Source organism: Vipera ursinii (assembly GCF_947247035.1).
Source record: "Vipera ursinii genome assembly, chromosome: 6".
Taxonomy (NCBI): domain Eukaryota; kingdom Metazoa; phylum Chordata; class Lepidosauria; order Squamata; family Viperidae; genus Vipera; species Vipera ursinii.
Window position 1 is genome coordinate 21,844,254 of NC_139515.1, and position 22,852 is coordinate 21,867,105.

The 22,852-nt window shown below is 36.3% G+C and overlaps 1 protein-coding gene across 3 annotated transcripts in view; it reads right to left on the bottom strand.

The window, feature by feature from the left end:
- Positions 1-14,895, bottom strand: part of LOC310642061 (hyaluronidase-1) — a 28,455-nt gene extending 13,560 nt beyond the window's left edge. The window contains exon 1 of one of the 3 annotated variants that reach the window (XM_083365449.1): positions 14,726-14,895. The gene's annotated coding sequence lies outside the window, so the exon portion shown is untranslated. Of the gene's footprint in view, positions 1-14,691 lie in introns of all 3 variants that reach the window. The other 2 variants (XM_083365450.1, XM_083365448.1) reach the window with 2 other exon arrangements.
- Positions 14,896-22,852: the final 7,957 nt, after the last annotated feature.

Sequence of the window (22,852 nt, forward strand, 5' to 3'; positions counted from 1 at the left end):
TCCTTAGTTCTAGGTTCAATCTCTCCATTGGTTAGTTTCCATCTGTTGCTTCTTGTTCTGCTTTCAAATGCTTAGGAGAAAAGAAGAATAGAAGAAACTCTCTCTTCTTTGTGACAGCCCTTAGATATTGGAACATTGCTATCATGTCACCCCAGTCCTTCTTTTCGTTAAACAAGACATACCCAATTCCTGCAACTGTTCTTCATATGTTTTAGCCTCTAGCACCCTAAACATCTTTGTTGCTTTTCTCTTTCCAGAGTCTCAACATCTTTTTTATATCAAGATGGCCAAAACTGGATGCAATATTCTAAGTGTGGTCTTACCAAGGCATTATAAAGTGATACTAAAACTTCATGTGATCTTGATTCTATCCCTCAGTTAATGCAATCTAGGATTGCTTTACCCAAAGTGTATCCTGTCTACGCTTAGTGGTAGCTAATATTCATATGAACATATGATATTGGGTCCAAGGGACTTTTATAAGAATCCAAAGGCCAGTGCAACAGATGTGATGTAGCATATACAGATGTAGGAATTCAGATGTGATCCACAGAGCATTAGGTGTGTACACTACTTTGAATTGACAAAAATAAAAACTGAAATAAAAATATAAGCAAATAAATATGCAGTACAGGTAATCCTCAACTTACATTCACAATTGTGTCCAAAATTTCTGTGCTGAGTGAAATAGTTGTTAAGTGTATTTTATCTCATTTTACAACCTTTTTTGCCAAAGTTGTTAAGTTAGTTGTTAAATGATTCTGGCTTCCCCATTGACTTGTCAGAAGGTTGCAAAATGTGATCACATGACCCCAGAACACTGCAACTGTCATAAATATGAGTCAGTGGCCAAGTGTTTGAATTTGGACAGGGAAGTCTTCACAAAAACATGTACTTTTTAATGAGTATTTTCCCATATATGTTCACTTTGTATGCAGTTTTTGTAGCATGCATGCTTAGAAAAAACATTTTTCTTTCATTATTTCTTTTCTGTGCAAACATTGCCCTAATACACACATTTTATGTATTTTTAATACTCTTGCTGTTCACCTCTAACTTAATTATATAGGAGCTGAATTTCATGACCTATGCATTCTTTCTGGTGTCAAATTTCAGGAACCACTATAAGAGGAATATTCATACAATGGGAATTGGGATGCCTTCCATATAATGATGTTGCTACTGTAGTCAAGCAATCCATGATTTATTGCCTCAGTGGGAATTCTGAAGCATCTTTATTTTATGATTGATCAGCAAGTCAAAAAATAGACTGATCATCTATTCAGTGATGTTCTTCAAAGGACCCTCACCTATTTGTTTAATACATGGTTTTATAACCCGCAGAGGTTCTGTTCAAATTCAATCAAGAAATATGGAACCTTTGAAACCTTTGAACCTTCATCTGTTAAAATCCCAGATGAAGAAGGTTTTGAGGTTTTTTTTCTAATGTTTTAACTGATTTTTAAATTTTATGCTAATAATTTGTACAAATATTTGCTAGGCTGACTCATAAAAAGAGACTCAATTTTATTCCCTATATGAGGTGATGAGGAGACATTTCCATTTTCTTTCTTTTTTGTTAAAATGCTCTATCTGTACAAAACTCTGCTGGAATTGTTGCACTTATGCTAACTCTTCCACAGCCCTCTTGGAATGACAGTTCATATGGGTTAGGCACTGATGCACCCAAGTAAAGATTATGCTGTTTAGTGTGAGGTATTTGCTGTTTAGTGTGATGGTGTTCTACTATGTGGTGTTTAGCCTTCTCTCCAGACATAAATTGTAGACATCATTGCTAGTAGAAACCAGTGTAAATAACCATACAGTTGTTAGGTGATAGAATCAGATGACAGGATGCAATACTAAATACTTATTTTTGAACAAGTAATATTGAGCTACATATTCATAATCCTTATATTTAATTTAGTGTATCAAGACTGTGGTCCAAAACAGGCATACTTGTGCAAAAACTTCCAGGCATGGCAAATTTTAAACATATACTCTTAAGAGCATGAACCAATACCCTGTCTTTTTTTATATGTACAGTATATCTTTTGAAGCTAATTTTAAAAAATGTGATACTATTTGAGCTTCAGGTTAAAGTTATGTGAGCAATATAAATATTGTTATTATTGTACATAACAGCTACATTTTTCTTGCTCTTTATTAACTGAAATTTGCCAATCTATTGCACTACTTCAAACCCTAATGATTCCATTATATATTATCATTAAATTGGTAAAGAAATTGCCTTGTACTGCTCAGTCAAGATCATATTGTCATGCTTAGTTAAATTTTCAAAGATGACACATCATTTCCCCACTTACATGAGTGACCTAGAAAGAAATAATGCAGAAATATTTTGGCTCCATAGCTTGAGCACAAAAAGAGGGCTTCAGAAATTAATGAGGGGAAGCTTGTGCCCAAGGCTCTAAAATAAGCAAAACTATTTCCAAGAGATTTTCAATTTGTAAAATTGATTTGTAAAACCCACAAATCAGTATGACCGATCAGATTATTAATCTGTGTATTTTATCAGTAGAGTGAATGAAGAAGACCTAAGGAATAACTCAATTTGTTATGCCTGGAAACTTATGCCATAGCAATTATTTTTTTAAGTGCTGAAAGACCTTATTGTATGTATTTTTAATTGGTTTTGCAATATTTAAAATAAGCCTGTAAAACAGGTGCTTTGTTAAGAACATATAAAGAATATTACATTTGTCCATCTAAAGTGGCCAAACATAGGCACTCAGGAAGCATGCAAACTTGGGCAAGAAGTATGTAGTCTAGAAGTGAGTTCTAAGTGGTATTTAAGATGCATTACCTATTATTTGGAAAATTATTAGCCATTGAATAGCATGATCTTCTATTGTCTAAATTAATTTATTCCCCTTTTAAAATCACCTAAATTGGTAGCTATCACATCTAGTGTAAGTCAATTCCACTTTTATGTGTTGTGTATGAATTATGAGGCATTTGATGAGGCATGAATTTCCCTAAATTCTATTTTAATAAATGATCCCAGTTTATTAGAAGAGGAAAAAAACTTTCTTCCATTCACATTTCCCAATACACTTATGATGTAAGCTAATTCCTAACAATTTACATGAAACACCCACAGTATTTGCTATTATTGTTGATCCACAAGAATGCCTATGATTTTACCCATTACACCTTCTAGTTTAGATGGTATCCCAACCAAGAGTGCAATAAAAACCGAGCAAGAACATTTGAGTTTCTGGAAAAAGCTGTAGAAATAGGAAAGATAATACATTCTTGTTATAATACAGATAAGTATGTCATATAATTGGAGTGGGCCTCTTCATATTTTGTTATTTAATTCTCAGTGTACATAATTATGTTCCAGAATGGACCCAAACTCATTGTCTGCAATGGGTCCTTGATATTCAGATCAATACCAACCAGAGGTTTCTATGAGTTTAAGCATTTACCTAGATCCCAACACCAGTAATAGGTTAATATTCCCATAAGTGCCTTAGTCTTACTTTGCATAGTGAGACCCAGACAGGAATAGCATGACAATTGTTTCTATTTGCAAGCCTCAGCAATTTTCAGTTTATAGGGGACAATTGAGAATGCTTTGATTCGATGTTCCCCAAATCTTAGTACTAGCATGGGGATGCAGTGGTGAAGCTTCATGCACAATTGCCATCTTTTAAAAGCCTTATGAGCACATTGTCTGAGAAACAAAGAAATCCTGAACCTCAAAAGAAGCTAATGATGTCAAAGTAAACATGAATTTGATATGCATAGATGCAGATGTAAGCTGTCCCAAATCAGAGAAAATGAAAACACCAGAAGTGTATTTCCAGAAATATTCTTCTAATGAATTTACTAGGTTTTCCTCTTGAGGGTATGAGAAGAGAAAACTGGGTCAATGAGTTCAAATCATTTACAGATTCACAAAACAAAACAAGGGCTTTTGTATAACAATTTAATTTGCTATGACACAACAAATAAAAGATCAATTTTCTGAAGGCAAGATATCTATTAGCAATATACACAGACACACACTAAAGCTCTAAACTAAGAAATTACAAGTATGATTATAAATAGTACATTTGTATAGATATCATTGAAAGGAATTTTTTAATAATGCATACAACATATTATTGACCAAACCAATAAGTCTCTCATCTCAGTCATGTAACAGCTCTGGGTTCAAGGGGCTGGAGCTGCAGTTGGGAAAGACATATCTCCTTAACACTGACATTTCTGCTCACTCACTTATTCTTCCAGATTTAATCTGTGTAATGATGAGTGTGTAATGCTATCTAGAAATGACGTTGGGAGAGCCAGAGTGGACAATAAGCATGGTAAAAAAATATCTCAATTCACAAAGCAAGGGAGAGTGTGTAAAGCATTTCAGAAAGGACCCTCCTGGTTTTCTGGATAGTACAAGGAGAGGAAGGGAGATATACTTACTTAGATATACTCAGATATACAGTATATAGTTACACTATTGTTTCCAGCTCTTTAATATGAGTTCTAGGTTTTTTCATTGTTTTATATTTGATGTGTTGAAATATTGTCTTCTTTTGAATATTGTTCTTTGACTGAAAATATGTCAAGATGAAATGTAGCTACCAATCATACTTGGATTATAATTGAATGCTGAGTATCCTTCATTTGTAGTGTCATTTCTGGAATTTTCTGAGTTTCTTCTAAGAGTGCATGTTCTTTATTAAGCCTTGTTTCCAACCATAGTAAAATAGTGGAATTCTTTATTGTATTATTATTCTTGAACCGAGTGTGCAAAAATTGTCTATGTGCAATTTGCCAGAACTTCTATTTTCCCCAATACGCTATCCATAAACATATTTCCATGATAAAAATGCTTATGAAAATAATTAATATTATTTATTTTAGGTATACCATACTATACAATCTAAGCTTCTGTAGAATTCACAGAAATATACCAAAAACTCTGGATTTTTACTGCCATCTAGAGCTCATCTATATCATTTCTGCCCGTGTATGATAAGCCTATATCAATGTGTCCCCAAAGTGCGTGCAGATTTTTGTTTAAAGAAAATTAGTGTGAAGGTACAAAGTTTCTAGATTGTTTTGTGTCATGTTTTAGTGATTAAAAAAACTCATAGGCACAAATGTAAAATGCTGTAGCAAAGCTTAGGGTAATGTTGAAATGCTAATAGATGATTGATAGCATTTTATTAATATCCATACTGATAATAGAAAAAGGTGCAAATAGAGGAAAGGAACTAAAAGGTAAAGCAAAGTATAGATTCTTCAGTTTCACAACCAAAAATCATTTTTGAATGAAATAAGTTTGTTTATCTGTTTGGATCTGGAAGAGAAGATCCCTATGAATCTTGTAATTTGTGGACTGTCTCCTGCAAGGATCCCACATTAAGATCTTCTCAGTTTTACCCTTTCTCTGAAATAATATTCTTCCGGATTTCAAAGTGACCCAACCCTGTTGGCTTTTGGGAAACTCCACAACAACTGGCTATTTCTGTGGACCTTTGCAAGTTAAGAGAGTCACTTTGGCTTCTCCTGATGTGTGGATGGTCTATGGTTGCTCCCTGGTACATGGAAAGTTATTGATTACTTATGACATTTATTTATATATATTTTCATATATTGTGATGCTTTTGGTTTGATTTTATTGCTGCTTTGGGAGATCTGGCACAATCGGAATCACATAATACAAATCTAGTAAAACAAAAAAAAACTATCCAGGAGTGATAGAACACCCAACAGAGCAAAACCAAAACGCATCAAAGAATATGGAAATATTTGTCTTCATATTAATACATAATGACAAAGATACCATTTAAAAGGAAATATCATGACAATCTATGCTTCCACAATCTACTGTCTTCTTTATATGTTGACATACAATTTGTATCATGCATATTGGACGTAATGGGAATGCTGTTCAATTCCATTTGGCATTTTATTAGTTCTTGATTCTTCACAATCTATGTCTACCAGTCAAATTATGTAAGAGCCTGCATGAACGGATGAATCTTTATTGTCAAAGTACAACCATGTATACATTGAGATTGGCTGAGCCTCCCTTCGTGTCCCCCCACCGCAACTCACAGTGACAACAAACCCACCATCTTGTTACAGCATGTGAGCTAATTGCACAACACACTGGCCTCGCAAGTCAATCATACATAAAAATTATAGAATTATTTCCCGTTCAAGAGCCTGACAGCCCATGGATAAAAGCTGTTCTTCAGCCTGTTGGTACAGCTGGCTATACTCCTGTATCTCCTACCCGATGGTAGGAGAGTAAAGAGATACTGACCAGGGTGTGAGTCGTCCCTGAGAATTTTCCTCACTCTTCCAAGGCAGCGAGCCCTGGCAATGTCATCCAGTGGTGTCAGGGGACAGCCCACAATGTCTTGTGCTGTGCTCACCACTCTCTGTAATACTTTCCTATCCACGGCTGTCAGGCCAGCATACCAAACCACAATACAATGTGAGAGGATGCTCTCTATAGTAGACAGGTAAAAGAAGGTCATTAGCCGTTGTTCTACCCTGTTCTTCCACAAGATCCTGAGGAAGTGGAGTCTCTGTTGGGTCTTTCTGGCCACCTGGGTTGTATTAACTTTCCAGGTAAGATCTTCACAGAGGTAGACTCCCAGAAATTTAAAGGAGGAAACTCTCTCCACACAGCCCCCCCCCAATGTAAACTGGGGCAGGTTCCTCTCTTTTCCTCCGGAAGTCTAGCACCATCTCTTTTGTCTTGCTGATGTTCAGGTGCAACACCATATGGATAGTTTTTGTACCTCCGCCCTGTATGCTGTTTCATCTCCACCTGTAATAAGACCACTATGGTGGTATCATCTGCGAACTTAATTATCACAGTAGGTAGGTCAGATGATACACAATCATATGTGTACAATGAGTAAAGGTAGGGGCTAAGCATGCAGCCCTGTGGCAAGCCGGTACAAAGGTTCAGGGGGATGGATAAAACAGACCCAACCCTCACTGTTTGTAGCCAGTCCCTAAGAAAGTCTTTAATCCAATTGCAGATGGAAGGGGAAAATTCAAGACAGTCAGCTTTTCAATGAGAGTGCTCGGCAAAATGGTGTTGAAAGCCAAGCTGTAATCAATGAAAAGCATCCTGACATAGCTTCCAGGTTTCTCTAGAGGGCTTGCTACAGAGTGTAGAGCAGTAGCTATGGCATCGTCTGTCGACCTGTTCCCCCTGTAGGCAAATTGATGTTTGCCGAAGTCCGGTGGGAGGCATGTCCTAAGATGTTGGAGAACCAGTCTTTCGAAGCATTTCATCACTACAGACATTAATGCAACAGGCCTGTAGTCATTTAGGCACTCAACTGCTGTTTTCTTTGGGAACTGGGACAATGGTAGCTGCTTTCAAGCACGATGGTACACAGGACATTTGCAAGGAGATGTTAAAGATCCTTGTCAGGACCACCTGCTACTTGGTCGGCACAGTTTTTAACCACTATCCCCAGCACCCCATCTGGGCCTGCGTCTTTGCTGGGATGCGCTAACTCTAGCTTAATTGTCAACCATACCTGAACCAAAGGTTTGGCATAATGCATAGTGAAACCCATGCACCTCTGTGTCTGAACATTGCTGGGAAGGATCTCACAGAAAGAGAAGTCATGTTTGCTAATAATATAAACAAAAACAGTTTTTAAAAGAGTTTAAAGCATTCAGTTTCCAAGATCCCACCCATTTTATTGGTATTTTGTATGTATTTACCAAAGCCTAGAGTCCTACAGCAGGTTTAAGATTTGTGGACTTCAACTTTCAGATTTCCCCCAGCCAATAATTCTGGCTTGGGAATTCTGAAAATTGAAGTTCACAGGTCTGAAAGTTGCCAAAGATGGACATCCCTGATCTACAGTATCAGCATTTTTGTACTTTTCTTTCTCAAAGTATGTGAAGGGACATCTTTTACTTTCTCCATCCACCTAAAAATGTCCCATGCCCTTGATACTAAGCAGGATTGAACTTTACACAAGAGCATGAAATGTCTATAGATATCCTTGATTTTCATGAAAAACCAATATAGAGATTTTCATTGAATGAAATTCCCACTGAGATCTGAACAGCCACCACCCATCACCCTGTTCGTGTTTTAAAGGGACTGGAAGACCAAAGCCTTTGATGGGATGTTTGTAGCTTCCTTTTAACTTAGATTTTGTTTTGTTTCTACCTGATTTGTTATCTTCCCATTTCTATTTTTTGTTGTTTTTTCTTTTTTTAATGCCTTGTTTTTCCATCTTTAAATAATTAGTAAATAGCCACTGGGTGTTCATTGACATATAATTTTAATAAATAATAGCAATGCTACAGCTGAATTGCCTAGAACTGAACCTATAGAGAAATCCCCTGTTATCTGAAGTTCTTGCATCCGGCTTTTCTTGCACAATTGAAGCTGCCATTACCAAACAATAATAGCAGCAGCAGCAACGGTGGTAGTAGTACTAGTAGTAGTAGTAGTAGTAGTAGTAGTAGTAAGAGGAGGAGGAGGAGGAGGAAGGTACTGTTGTATACTTTGATATTTGCTTTTCTCCTCTCCCCCCAAAAATAAATAATTCCTTTTCTCAGTATGGGTTGTGTAGGGAGAATCCTCAACCCTCCCTTTTAATATAAAAAGCCCCCATATTAGCAAAGAAAGCCCCCCCAACCCTGGAAGAGAAAAGCCTTCCCTAAAGTAAAACCACTCAAGCAGATGAATGGATATTTAGTTCCACAAACTGTTCCACTCATAAACAGAATGCCTTATCTACAGCAGACATGTCAAACTTGTGATGTCACATGAGTGACACATGCACATATCGGGACTGTTTTGCCATTGCCGGCAATGGGGTGGGCGCGGCTTCCGCATGATGCATCTGGCCCATGGGTCAGGAGTTTGACACCCCTGATCTTCAGCCTCCACAGAAGGCTGGAAATGACCAGATTAAAATGAAAAAGAGATAAAAGATACCTAAAATCTATATTCTGCCCACCACAACTCCAAGAATAGGGCACTACCTCTCAGTGACCATAGAAGTCAGGCAACAACAATTAGAATATTAAAAGGGCACACTTAAGCACAGATTAAAGTACATTTCACAAGGAACCTGGGCATCTAAATCACAAAGCCCTAGAACCACAGAAAAACAGCCAGACTGTTTTGTCACCTGTCCCAGAACCTATTGCTGAAGTTGCTTCTGACCACCAATAAAAAGAACCTTCTTTTGAAGCGGCTGGCTTCTCTCTTCATTCAGCAACATACTCATTTCTCTCAGCTGGGGACTCAAGCCAATTCTTCCTATAGTGGGCTGGCCCCCACTAATAGCACAGCAAAGACTTTTACTATTCAGATGGGAACCTAAGTGTCAGGTGCTCTAGTGTCAGCGGTAGGATTCAAATATGTGAACAACCGGTTCTCTGTCTTGACGCTGCTTCTGGAAGTCCTTGGAGGCCCAGAATGGATTTCCAGAATTGGTGTCCACATATTTCCAGTGGGCTGTTCTGGGGTTGGGAGGCCTCCCCTGGGCCCCCGAGGCTCAGAATGGACTTCTGGAAGTGGTGTCCATGCACTTCCAATGGACCATTCTGGACCTGGGAGGCCTCCCCAGAGCCTGTGAGGCTCAGAACAGACTTCCGGAAGTGGCATCCACATACTACCAGTGGTCATTCTGGGCCTTGTGAAAAAGGGCTAGGGTTTCAGCCAGTTCTCCAAAGTCAACAAAAAATTAGCTACTGGTTCTGCTGAACTGGTGTGAACCAGCTGAATCCCACCACTGTCTAGTATATATCCATTTTGAGTCAAAAAGTAAAAGCCATTTGCTTTAATGGTTTATACATGTTTAAGACTGATGTTTTGAGAGCATATTTTGCCCACACCACTTTGAAATGAATTTGAGAGAATGGAAGAACATAAAGATGCTGTTAAAGAACTTCCCATTCATTTCTATGGGACATGCATATAATTTAGCCCATTTATTACATTTTTAAGAATTATCCCTGCTCCTACAAGTGCCTCATGCAATTGGTCCGTGAATATCAAGACAAAGAAAGCTTTTAGAAAACCTTTGAAATCAATGCATGTTATAGCACTTTGAAAACTTAGTTGTTAATGTTTGTTGTGGAATAAGTGTTTAAAAACTGGGAGAAATATCTCCTATTCAAATCACAAAAATGTTACTAAAAGTGAACAGTTTGATACTAGATCTTTTGTTCAAGGCATCATGGTATGTGCTTTAGTCGGCTATTACAATTAAATTATCAGCCGCAGTCATTTTTTCATTGTGAAGTCTATGTCTAGTTCTCTGCCACAGCTTTTATGACCCATATTAAGAGATTAATTAAGGTACAGATCAATAACAGATGGACTCATAGTACAACTGAAAGTGTGTGACTATGTTCTGTTACAAAACAATGGTTAAAGGTACTTTTAAACTTGAAACTATTTCACTTATCCATTGATCAGTAGTAAGAAGAAATCTAGGCAGAACAATTAAGAAGAGCAACTACGTTTATATGAAATTCTTTTTATATATATAGTAAACAAGTATAATCCTGACTTGATAACGGGATGGGAATTTTCTCTCTCAAATTACATAAAATTTAAAATTAACCAAAGTTGCTCTGTTCCAGTTAGGATGCTCCTTGTTCTCCTTGTTCTTAGGTCTTAAATTATGCATTGGAGATAATCAGCTAGCCAATGGCTAAATGGTGAGATCATAGTATCTTAAATGCCTCTATAGTTTTACAGTTTTTATATTTCATTATAGTCCAGAAGAGGGTGCTGAAAGACTACTACTTTTCCCTTTAATAGTAATTGTGCAAATTTATATTGTTGTCACCTGTGTTCATTAGCACCGTGATATATCCACTTTGCTGATTACAAACATACACACATGCACACACAAGGGGGGGGAGAGAGATATTCTTATTCTCCTCCTCCTCCTTCTCCTCCTCCTCCTCCTCCACCACCACCACCAATATGTTCAGACCAGACAAGACGGTGACTCTGCCAACATATCTGCTAATAAGTCAGGATGAGACATGACATAAATCATTCAATATTTCTTTATTTCCACTCTTCCTTCGTAGCACACGTTCAATCTCCCAAGTCCTGCAATGGATGCAATGAAGTATGACATAAGTAATTACATATTATTAAAACAGCATTTGCTACTAAGGGAGCAGTCTTCTCCTAACTCCAATTTAAGAAGTACATTTTTGAAAAAACACTGCAAATGGAAAATTAACATCCTAAAAAATAAGTCTGCATCTATTGCTCAGTTACTAGGATGTTAGATTATAACTGTTTATAAACTGGAGGGACTGGATATTTCAACATTCCCAAATTATCCTATTCCTGACATCCTGTTTGTCTTTTTATATTATAAATCCATGTTCTGAATTTTTTTAGCAAGCTTTTAGCAAAGCAAACTCTGAAAAAGAAAAGGGAATAATGTTTAGCTTGCTTGTTTGTTTCAAAAGCCCTCACTTGGAGTAATAAACAATAGGAAAGTTTAACAAAAGGTTCTTTAACAAGAAAAGCCAATCTAGACCATCAAATATTGAAGTGCTATTTCATTCTTTCAACAGAAATTCATAAATTAATATCTATGTACACATAAATCTAGCAAAAAGAGAAATGGGATTTAATTCAGCCTTCTAAAATATAGACTTTTTTAAAAAAAAAAGATCACATCTTTTTATATGAAGAAAGCTTTCAGCCACAAAACTATTTCTATTCAATTCTTTTAGATTTAGATTTCTTGATTTTAGAACTTTTATTTTGATTTATTTAGATCAAAATGTAAACACTGACATGTTCTTCCTGTTTTATCATAAATATTACAGTATAAGAATTATATCCTTTGTGAAGTTCGTTGTGCTCTATCGGTACCCAAGTACCTATGCCAAGTACCCAAGTAAAATTTTACCAAGGAAATGACATCCCAAATTCCATTCAGTTGTGACATTTTTTTCCTGTATGTGTGAGTTATGAAAAGCATGCAAATTGTAGTATCAAAAAACTTATATTTAAGAGGAAATAATAAGTATGTTCAAATTTTTACTCATGGTTCCAAGCCAAAAATTGTAAAATAAGATTTTATTTTGCATGGTCTGTCAAAAAAAACCCACCCTAGCTGTAAAGGCCTTGTTTAAACTTGCTATTTAAGATCAGATCTGGGCTGGTGATAACTGTGAGCAGGACATTGTTTGCCTTGTGAAATGTGTAAGCACTAATTTACAACATGTTTTAAAGTTAGTTTATTTTCCATAATGGTTTTTGGTCTGGCATTCAGATGAGCATCATATGTTCTCATGTACAAACAAGATGTAACTGTTTAAATAGTTTTCTCTTTGTACTTAGGAAAGAAGCTATGCTGAATGAAGCTTGCTGTCGGCTGTTATATTATTATGATTCATTTTAAGCTATCATTGCAGGTACAATTATATTTTCTAGAGCAGACAGAAATGTTTTCCTTTCCACAAAGACTGGAATGCTACTTGGTAAGATTCCTGTTAGATTCTATTGACTCTTTAATTATATAAATATTAAAGTATCAACAGCATGATCTGTATTTCTGACAATCAGAGGAACTCAAGTGGGTAAATAAAAATGAGGAATGATCCATGAATTGAAAACAGAATGGAAAACATTGGAATTGCTATCTCTTTTCAATTAGCGTGAAATAATTGAATATAAGTAATTAATGAATGTTGCAGACCCAGTTGGATATAGGATCAAGGCATCCAGTTAAGAAACTGGGAGACCAGGAGTTCTGGTTCTTCCTTAGGCATGAAGCCAGCTGAAGGACCTCAAACCAGTCTATCTCTGCTAACCCTGGGAAAAAGAAAGCAATGGCAAATAACTTCTAAAATCATGCCAAGAAAATTGCAGGGACATGTTCAGGCAGTTGCAAGAAGTGAACACCAACTTGAAAAAAAATCAGTTTACACTCAATGCACATGTACAGCTCCTATTGTTACTGCATAGAAACAAATGCAGTTGTTTTTGGTCAATATCAAATGCTCCCACATTTGAAACAGGCCCCAATAGAGTGAACATTATTACACAGTAATAATCAATAAAAAATTCAGAATCCAAGCACACTCCATTTTTTTAAAAAAAAATCCTGTCTTATTATTTTTATAAATAACTGCAGGAAAAAAACATACCTAATACTTTTTCTTCCTCCTATTTTCCCTACAAAAACTCTGTGAAATGAGTTGGGCTGAGAGAGAGTGACTGGCCCAAAGTCACCCAGATGGTTTTGGCCTCCCAATTTCTAACTTGGTACTTTAATCACTAAACTACAAGAAACATTTTTTTCAATTTGTGTACAAGGGTATTGCAAATGAACCTTTTATATCTTTCTTGAGTGATAATGTTCAAAATAGAAGGAATACAGCAGACATGAGAACAGCGACACTGAAACATCATAGGCTGACAGACAGACAGACAGAAACTTAATTTTGGCCATTTACCAATAAAAATAAACTTTGTAGGGATTCGAAGTTGATTTGAAGCTTCACTTGATACACAGACTTCAATTTAAATCAGTCCCATGCATACCCCTATATAGTAGTTCATTTTCGTTTTGCACGTATATCACTGCATCACCCAGTCAAATCTATCCTGCCTTATCTTGGAAGTTTTTAAAGTTTATATATAGATTATACAAACTTCTAATTTTAAAATCATTTCAAAGTAATGCAACATACGCTCAAAATACAAATGCCAAGTGTTTGGTGAAATGTATTTCTCTTGAGGTAATAAAGAAAAAGAGTTTAATAGAATGTATTAAGACTCACCACAGTATAATAAAAATTGAAAAAGACAAAATATACCAATAAATAGTGATGTAATATATATTTTACTGTATTGTTGTAGAAGTAAAACCCATTTATATCCATTTGTTACTGTCTCTGGAGACTTATGTGGGATGATAATAGTTTATTGTTTTTCAAACAGACTTTCAGAGAAGCCAAATTTCCAAAATATTTACATATTTTTCCAACAAATCACTGTATTTTAAATTGAGAAGGTAGCACCATTTAATGGATGAAGACAATAAAAGGAGCACCTCTATTTTTGAAAGATGTTATACACACTACATTTCTTTGCTCATTAATGTACTTCAAGATTTTTGTCTGTTATGAAAATTAGGAAAAGTATAATGTTCTTCCTGATGTTTAAATAAATATAATATTTTAGAAAATATAAGAGCCCAATCCTATTTCAGCTTAAATCTTATGTACTTCTTAAGGACTTAATCCCTTGCTACTGTATCACAAGTCCACCATGACTCTCTATGTACATCAGTGATAGGCATTCCATAAACCATTGATCTTTGACTCCCAGATTGCACTGTCAAGAGGGCCACGTTTTCAAGTCATATTTTTGAGTCTATTTGGGGAAAGTTTATGGAGTTAGACTAGCCTGTCTCCAAGAGGATTCCCCATTTTTTGTAGTTTCAAAATAATTGAGAAGTGCATAACTCAGCACAGGGCCAATGGGTTTAAATATATTTAATTGGATACTACAGTTGGTCAAGGCAAGGCAGGCATTTAAAGACTTCTTTATTTCTCTTAAACAATGTTCCAGCCAACAGCCCTCCAACTACTGGTAAGTTTCCACCCTCTCGCTATCCTGAAGGCAGACACCCTCAGTCCCCAAAACAACAGCCCCTACAGTACCAAGAAAGCCCCCAGAGTAGGAGTACGCTCACACGGGCAAGTTCCAGGGTTCCAAGTCCAATCCACCAGGCAGGGTCCAGGCACAAGACAAAGGCAGTCGAAACAGGTCCCAGAAAAGAAGCCGTTCCAAAGCCTCAGTGAAGCAAAGACCAAGCGTAGACCGCCAGAGAAGAATGAGGTCCAAAACAAAATGAGAAGAGCAACCTTCCAAATGAGGCAAGACAAACAGCAACAGCCATGAGTAACATCCAGGGGAGTATAAGCCAAAGCAAATAATTGTTCCTGGCAAAGACTGACTCCCCATGGCTTTTCCTTAAGTTACTTCCCTCCAGGTGTTTCTTGTGAGGAGGGATGGGGCAATCTCAGTGGTGGGATTCAGCTGGTTCGCACCAGTTTGGCAGAACCAGTAGCTACTTTTTTGTTGTCCAGGCCCAGAATGGACTTCCAGAAGTGGCATCCACACAGAGAACTGGTTGTTCACATATTTGAATCCCACCACTGGGCGACTTCCTCCCGAGTAACCTTGCAAACTTTCTCTGGGCTTGCCTACACTCCACTCTCCTTGCCCTTGGATCAAGTGGGGGAGGTAGCAGTTCCTTGCCAGAGGAGATTAGCTGCCTATCTGCACCACTGCTGGTCAGTAGCCAATCCTCCCCCATGTCTGTGCAGGCAGACAGCTCTCCATCTGGTTGACTACCTCCCCCAATGCCTGAGGGGCCCAGGACAGCTTTCTCCTCAGCCCCTGGTGTGCCTTCCCTGTCAGACGGTCCCAGCTCCAACTCTTCCTCCTCCTCCTTCAAACCAACCTCTGAGGGGGCCATGACAACAGTCTACCTCCAACCTTTAATAAATGCACTTTTGATTTTACTATAAATATATTAATCTTAAATGTATTAACTACATTCATTAACTTGCAAAATGAAAAATGATTCAGGGCCGTACATACAGTAGTTGCTTTGCAGAGAATACATAGAATGACATCCTAACCGTGTTCAGTATAATAATGGTACAATCCATTGATTGGAAAGTCAACCCTAATCTGATAGTAGCACTATACCCAATGCTTTTTAGTTTTTGTATCAAGTTGTGATATATCCTTATTGTATTATAAACAGAGTTGAGAATTTATCTATAAATATTCATATTTGGTTTTGTATATCCTCTTACATTTGATAAAATTTTCTTGAATCTGCTTTAAAGATTGAATCCACATGTTAGAAACATAACCCATATTCAACATAATGCATTATTTCTGAACAATCCTATAGGTAACAAATGAAGAATTTCTGACAAGTATTTCTGGGCTGTTGAATACATAATAGTGTTTCTTATAACAGAGCAAGACTTTACTCTTCATGTATATTGTAATTCTGCAAGAAAAAAGCAAGGAATATTTTATGTATGTACAGTATATATGCATTTATGTATGTATTATAAATTTATAGGCTACCCATCTTACCTCAAGGTAACTCTTTTATTGGGTACAGAAATGAACATGTTTAAAATTTCTCCAATAGTCATACCTTTTCAGCCTTTCTGAAACCAACATAAAAACAAGTAAATAAGCAAACACACCATATAAGCAAATGTGATTAACTTACATAATTTGTGCAATTGTTCAAATCCCCTGGCCCAGAATTTAATGAGGTGAATAATGAGGGCCAGGGCACACATTCTTGTTGATTCATTTTCAATTTTTTCCATAAAGTTCTGGAAATGTTCACTGCCTGAAATCCAGGACTGCAAGCATCACTCAATGGATGCTTGTTCTAAATCCCTCCTTCCTACCAGAGAACATGGATGAAAATAAATAGAACATAGAATTGCAGACCCTGATAAAATAGAGGCCCAAATTACAGGAGTTCTGAATTTATGCTAGGCCATACCATTTATCTTCAGAAGCGGCTGGATCTGCCTGACTTTTGAATAGTTGGAAAGGTCAGAGATAGGGCTGGTTAATATTTTGATGGGTTTTCTTCAGAGAATATAAGTGCTTTATCCAATATCAGGTAAAATTCTAAAAGTAACTTTTTACAACTATACTCATGACATAACACTTCTTTGTTCTCTCAAATGTAGCATTGTAGTACTGTTTCCATTACCTAACTGATTCACCCTAACTACCTCATTCAACACATGATTTGCTGTTACATCAAATAAAAATATGCTGGTGCAACCAGTTCCTAATGTTACTATATCTGGTATTTGTATACTTTAATTTACTTATATAGAGGAAATGCAGCCCCATTCTCTTTAGGTTAACTTTGGCTGCTTCCAGGATCATAATATACAATCTTTGCTTTGATGAAATTGTGTACCAATCTCTGGTTTAAAGGAACTCTTGGGGGAAAATTGTGAGAGCCATGGAAAGATAAGAGAGAATCACTATGAATCCTCAAATCTGCTGCATTTTACTAAAGACATAAATTCTATAGATATTTAAGGATAATTGCTGCGATATTGGAACCCTCTAAAACAGCGATGTCAAACTGCTGTCCCACGGGCCAGATGCGTCACGAGGAAACCGGACCCACCCTGTTGCCGGAAATGGGGGAAAAGTTCTGATACGTCATGCGACATCACATGACATCGCGAGTTTGACATATCTGATCTAAAACATCACAATTACATTCTTCTATCACGTAGTAAAGAATACATGTTTTAAAGTATAATGATTTTCTACTGATTGCTATTTTTACTCCATAGAACCAGAATAACAATGTAGATATCTCCTTGATGTCACCAAGTATCAAGTTGACTTGATTTTACATTTTTCCACTCACTATACTACTACTTTTCTTGTTTTCTTCTCTCTCTCTCTTTCTCTCTCTCTCTCTCTCTCTCTCTCTCTCTCTCTCTCTCTCTCTCTCCCCCTCCCTCCCTCCCTCCCTCCCTCCCTCTATTTTTGCAGCCCTGAATTAACTCAGGTAGCAAAGCAAATACTGTAGCTAAGAATTGTACACATTTTGGGATCAAGTTCCAGTTTGATGCTTTAATCCATGCTTATTTATACTTTTTCCCCTAATCCAAACTTGCAAGCAGGTAAACAATTTCTAATGCCAAAGAACAGTCAAACCAGAAGATTATTGCTGAAGCACTTTGGCTCAGCCACAAATAGGAAGCACAAGGAAACTCCACAAAACTTTCTTGTTTCTTGCCTGAACTTGCCCTGAAAAAAAGAAAAGAAAAAGAATTAGTATCATGTAAAGATTCTATTCTAGTTAAAAATGGAGGGCTGGGAATTGTAGTTGGCAACTAATTAAGATTGGAACTCTTCCCATTGTGAACAAAAATTGTATTAACAAGTTATTATTTATTTCCCTTTTTCCTGAGTGGTAGATGGAAAATCAGATCATGTAAGTTAATGAACAATGATATTAATATTTTTTTTCCTTTATTGGAAGAATGGTGGTGGTAGAATCTTCACTGACATGCTTGTTCTGGGTATTCTGAAAAGCTGAAGGTAGAAATCTAAACCTGAATTTTCAGAAATGGCTATATTAACTTATTTGATCAGAGAAAAGAATGTCTATGGATACCCTGAAAACCTTGAGTTTTTGCATGAAATTGGGAAAAGTACATTTATGACTTATTTATGATACGTTTTTATGATTAGAAAAAATGAATATTATAAAAAGATGAGCTTTTCTTGTAATTGTAGACTAAGAGTTACTTGTATTTCCTACAAAGGCAATCAGAAGCTTCTGTTTCTTTTTATCCTTGTCCCCCCTTTCTCTCTATTTCTTTGTTTTCTTTATTCTATGTTAGTTTTTTGTTTTTAAATATACACCTAAAGTATCCACCTGCCATGTTTCCTCCTCCTGTGGATGCCACTGCTCTTTAGTTCCACTGGAGGAGAAATTGTTCTCAAATCTTTACACAACATTGGCAGGAGTTTTGTCAAATGCAGCTTCCACAATCTTGAAGTTCAAATTGCATGTTACATTATAGGTAGTCCTCAACTTACGACCACAATTGAGCCCAACATTTATGTTGCTAAGCAAGACAGTTAAGTAAATTTTGATCCATTTTAGAGCCTTTCTTACCACAGTTGTTAAGTGAATCACTGCAGTTATTAACTTACTAATATGGTTGTTAAGTGAATCTGGCTTCTCCATTGATTTTGTCAGAAAGTTGCAAAAGGTGAACACTGCAACCATCATAAATATCAGTATTTTGATCACATGACCATGAGAATACTGCCACAGTGTGAAAAACGGTCATAAGTCACTAAGTGCTGCAATAACTTCGAATGGTCACTAAACAAACTGTTGTAAGTCGAGGACTACCTGTAATGATGTAATGGATAGGCACATTGCTGGTTTTCAAAAATTATGAACTGAGGTGCACAAGAGAAAATGTATGTCCTCCTTAATTTAATGGCTTCCACAAGAGGGAGAAATGTTAAAATAGAATAATCAGTGATCACGACAGTATAATCAAATACCTACCTCTATGAATTTACAGTAGATAAACTGTATTTCCCAGAAAGTAAGACCTACCCTGAAAATAAGCCCTAGCTTGAATTTGGGGGTGGGTCTAATATAAGCCCTATCCCAAAAATAAGCCCCACTGGGGCAAGGGCACACACCTAAAAATCAAGCTAGGGCTGGGGAGGAGGTGTGGAGCTGCCGCACGTACCCTGCACCCACTTACCTGGCAGCAAGGCCTCTCCTTGTTGGCCCACTTCTTCTGTGGTGAACCCTAGGCCTGCATTTTGCAGTCACAGGCCTTTCCAGGAGGCCATTGCAGCCAAGAACTGAGCTATGGATTGAATCCATAGCTCAGTTCTTCAAGGCCTCTGCAGCTGAGAATCGAGCTATGGATTCAATCCATAGCTCGATTTTTGGCTGCACTGGCTTTCCGGAAAGGTCTTTGACTGCAAAATGCAGGCCAGAGCTCCATCCTCAGCTGCAGAATGAAGCTGCTCCTTCGGCTGCAGAAATGGGTGGCTAAGCAGGGCTGTCAGTGCCGGAGGTGAGTGGAAAAGACACACACAGAGACCTGGTGCCTCTTTTGGAGGCAAAATAAATAAATGAACATGACCAGGTCTTATTTTCTGGGAAACACAGTAGAAATTGGGTAGGATTTGAATATTGTACTGTTATGACTGCTGACTTTCCTATTATGAACCCACCTCCCATTGACTTTGAACCCACCACCCATAGATGCTACTGCCTTTGTCAGTTGTGATATTGACAAAAATTCCCCACACCCTGAAGATATAGTATTTTTTTTAATGTTAATTGACATACAGAAAAAGGTGTGGAAACTGGAGGACAGGACTTCAGCTAACATTCCCTACAGGGATAATCACTTCCTCTAAGATTAGTATTTAATTACATTTTTAATTCACAGGATGTTTATTTACTATACCTATGTCCTGTACTTCCTTCTAATGATCAAGACAATATTCACATGCAAAAATTTATTCAGCTTCTGTAGTTGAAGGTGGATTGAAACTGAGTTAGTTAGTTATTAAATTGATAGGGTCCCATCTCTCTCTCAAATTACTCAGTAATTACTCAGTAGGTCCTGAGGTTTTTTTTTTCCTATTCTGATCCTTCAAGATTCGCCTCCATTATTTCAAGATTGCAGAACCTTCCCTACGAACTGATTGAATTTTATGACTATGGTATTCAATAAACATCTTTCAGTTTGTCTTACCATAGTCAAAGTCGTTTATCAGGCTAAATGTCTGTTTTTTTCTTCTATATTTCTATTTATTATGTTTCCAACTTCCAAGTCCCTAGTTTCCCATCTATTGTGGTGCTATAGAAGCTGATCCTTTTTGTTCTTCAGCCTTCCAGCCTTCAATAGAGTGCTCTTTTGTACTGGTAACTATTGAAATCCATTATTAAAATATTTGACGATTAATTTCTGCTGGATCCTGATATCGATGTACAAAAGATGAAAGAAAATCTTAGACAATATACTAAATGAAAAGAATTCAATCAAGGAAGCAAAAGATATAGACAGAACATTCTGCATAATTTCTTTTTAAAAAACAGCTTTATTAAGTTAAAATAATAAAATACAAAATAACAGAAAAGGAAAAATTAGGGGGCACAATGATCAAAAAGAAAAAAGTGTAGAAGTTACAAGAAAAAAATGTGATAAAGGATTTTCAAACTTTCTTCTATACAGATACAAATATATAATAAAATAACCTCTTACTCCAAGTTCAAAAAAAACACAAAAGCATTATATAAAAAGTATATTTACTAAGTATATGTGTATATAGTATGGTTTAGGTGTGTGTCATGTATGTGTTCCACTTTGAGAGCAGGCAACTAAATTTCATTTGTGATGTGTGCCGTTGTGCCCACAGTAAAAAAATTACAATAAAGGTTATCTTATCTAATCAATATATAATAAAATAGCCTCTTACTCTAAATTTATACTTAAACATGAAAATATAATGCATGCATAGCTAACAATAAAATAAATATAGGTAATATTTCTGTAATCATAACAGATCTAAGCATCAAATTTTAAAATCAAAATTTCATTTTTATCTTTCTCAAGCAAGATGTCAAAAGTGTTTTCCAAACAGAATCAAAGTTAGACAAGCCTTTATCTTTCATCAAAGCAGTCAGTTTTGCCATCTCTGCCAATTCCATTGATTTCACAATCTATTCTCCTGTTTGGGGAATTTGTGTATCTTTCCACTTCTGTGCATAAAAAAGTCTCGCTGCCGTTGTCACATATAGAAACAAAGTCCCATGTTTTCTTTCACTCTGCTTATTCATTATATTTGAGAGTAAAACTTCTGGTTTCATTTGTATATCCATTTTTAATATCTTCTGAATCTAACAACAAATCTGGTCCCAATAATTCTTGGCATTCTTATATGTCCACTAAAGATAGTAAAAATTGATTGATTACTTTTCCAACACTTATTTGATATTTCCTTATATTTTATTCCCTCATATATTTTCCCATTGATTAAGCACAATATTTTATTCAATTTTTTGTCCATTTAATCATATAATCTTTAATACATTCATCATCCTGATTCATTTTAATAACATTTAATGTATCTGGCAATAGGATGTTCATCATTAGTATACAGATCCCTTTCAAAGTCTGTTTTTTCATCTACAAAAATAAATTCTTTTTATCCAATTTAAATCACTTGAAAATTTCTTATGGGACATTTTTCTTATAGAATAAGCAGCAATAATTTATGCTCTTGGTTGACTAGTATCAAAGGAATAGAAGGAAGTGTTCTACAGAAGGCTAGATAATATGCACTTTTTATATATCATTCTCCAATCTGTTTTCAAACTGGTCTGTCCCTTAAGTGGAAACAAGAAGCACCATGTTAAAACATTCCATATATCTGGACTGATGGAGATGAAAATACACAAAATTCACATTAGCTGACCTTTGTAATAACCATGCAGGCAAGCATGTTATAGAGGAACAATTCATGCATTCACACAGATGAAATTATATATGCAGCAGTATTCCATACATCATATTGTGTTGAAATAACATTAGACATAGAACTGGCTCTGTCATTAATCAAATTGAAGACACCACTCAAGACAGCATATTTGATACGTCAAGCAAGAGCAGAAATTACTTGCTACATTGCTTTTGTTTTAGTCTTGGGGACAGGAAGTTGTGGAATATTCTCCCTCATGTATCAAAGTTAATTTCGCTATCTTTAGTTATTAAGCATAGTGATGCTTTGTAAGGATGTATTTGCTGTTCCATCTCAGCAGCCAAGTTTTCTACTGGCTCTTGTGGATGTGACCTCCCTAGTGAATCTAATCAATGATCCATCTCTAACCTTAGATGTCTCCAGATGTGACTATCAATGAAACTTCTGACAGATGACTCCCACACATCTGTAGGGAGCCCAGTGTCTCCAAAATATGGCTCACAAAAGGAGGATTTCGTTAGTATGTGGATACTTCTTAACACTACACAAACTCTCAAAAGTGGAAAAAAATACATTTTATCCAGTTTTTTTTACTTTATCCAATATGATTAAGAAGGCTTAAACTGAGTAACAAAGATCTTTATTGAAGTGATAAAGTGTCACTTATAGTGGGAATATAGTTTTCTTTCCAAGTATTAGCCCAACTCTTGGTTTTCTTGGGATTCCTTCTGTAAGATGAAGGCCCACTGTTTTATTATTTTATCTACC